Source organism: Solanum dulcamara, chromosome 7 (assembly GCF_947179165.1).
Source record: "Solanum dulcamara chromosome 7, daSolDulc1.2, whole genome shotgun sequence".
In the NCBI taxonomy this organism is placed as follows: domain Eukaryota; kingdom Viridiplantae; phylum Streptophyta; class Magnoliopsida; order Solanales; family Solanaceae; genus Solanum; species Solanum dulcamara.
The window spans coordinates 44,127,802-44,129,597 of record NC_077243.1 but is presented as its reverse complement, the minus strand read 5'-3'; the positions used below and the strand labels follow the sequence as shown (position 1 = coordinate 44,129,597).

The window sequence follows — 1,796 nt, the reverse complement described above, 5'->3', positions numbered from 1 at the left end:
GGTGCTCTTGCTTGAAAGCAAATGGGCTGATTTGTTATCCTCGTATAGTCCTTCTCGACTCTTTTCAAAACTGTAATTGGCATTCTATCTTTTGGGTCCTTCTTTTCCTCTTTCTTTCCACTCCTTAGGGTTGGCTACCGAATAATGCTGCAGTCCTCTTATGTAATGGCTCTCATAGTCATTCTGTGCTTTGTCTAACATGATCTGGTATAATTTCGATGAAATTTTGGCGTATATACTCGCCATCCTGTAGTAACCGGCTAGTTCTGCCAGTTTTGTTTAAATTCTTTCACCACTTTCCTTACCCCCACTTGTTACCCTCTATACACATTATCCTGTGTGATTTTCTTACTTACAAAATGACGAGAGGGTACAAGAAGTATCCTAGCATTATCTCGCTAATCCTCATGTTTAACCTTGCCTTTTTCTCCCTTATCCTACATTTGATATCGGGGGAGGTATTTGGCCCAATCGTGGCCATGTATAATGCCACCCGTAGTACCAATTCCATCTCGATAGTTTGGCTTAACCTCTCTTTGCATCTCTCGGTAGTTAATTGTAACTTGGGCTTGTTTGCCTGGAATAATAGTTATGGGGACTCCGTAAGGTCTTACCATTTCTTTACCCCACAATTTTACACCTTCTCGGCTGAGTAGGTAGCCTTTGATCAAAGGAGCAGGGCTAATATTGTTAATCCACGAGTAACATTCCCTTCAGAGTCATCTGTCGATGGAGTGTGAAATGAGTTTTGTAGTCCTGGTCATATTGTGGAATTTTTGACCTTGGGCATTACTTCTTGGCTTCCATAAATTATATCAACTAGTACCCTTACCTTTATGGGTTTTGTTTTTCAATCCTTAGAGTTGGCTGCCAAGTGGTGTCAAAATTCCCTCGCCCACTGGCCCGTATAGCTATTCAGTCGTTGGCCTATCATTAATTGATACTATGTCGACGAACTGTGGCAATCAAGTGCACCATCAGTTAGCAGTTAGCTAATCCTTTTTGTCTTGCTTAAATCCTCCTTACAGCACCCGCAACATAGCGTATAGTACTCCGGGAACATAATCTTGTGTCGTTTTTTCGTCCCTAGTTCAGATTCTTCTATCTCGCGTGATCATACCAGTACTAACACATTAAGTTCCATCAGAATTTCAAAGTTAAGAATTCTTGGGCGAGAGTAGTAATGGGATGGGTGACCTCCCTGGGAAGTCTTCGTGTCGCGTTTCATTGTAATTTTTGCCATAATGTGCGGGGCACTCAACTTAGCCCAAGATTTACCTCAGTGCTGTCTCGTGAGTCTTTATGTTTTGCCTTGTCCTTCCCTCTGTTATCTTCCAGCCGGCATAGGGGTAGATCCTTTAATTCTACTATGGCCACGTCCCCCCTTTTTTCCATTTTGATTTAACTTCTCCCATTGTATCCCTCCTCTTTTTGTATGCACCCATTCATTAGGGTGGGCTACTGAGTAGCGCTAAAGTTCATTCATATAGTGACCTTTAGAGCCGCTTTGATTTTTGGCCATTATTAGCTAGCATAGCTTTAAAGGAATTTGACATATAAGTTCCCTATCTTCTATTCACTCTGTGTTTTCCTCATTTTCTACCACAGGAGGCTTTCTATTCCTTTGTCCTTGGTTATATATCTATCGCAACATCATTTACGACCAACTCTATAGCCAACATTTTGGCTTTTTGGTCTAGCATGTTGTCATTATCCTTTGTAGTGTTTTTTGGGTCATTCGATATCCTTTCATGGTTACACTCTTTTATTTTTGTATGCAGTCACCTTCTAGTGTT

General features: G+C 41.2%; 1 pseudogene; it reads left to right on the top strand.

The window, feature by feature from the left end:
* The first annotated feature begins 1,106 nt into the window (after positions 1-1,106).
* Positions 1,107-1,226, top strand: LOC129897956 (5S ribosomal RNA; annotated as a pseudogene).
* The last annotated feature ends 570 nt before the right edge of the window (positions 1,227-1,796 follow it).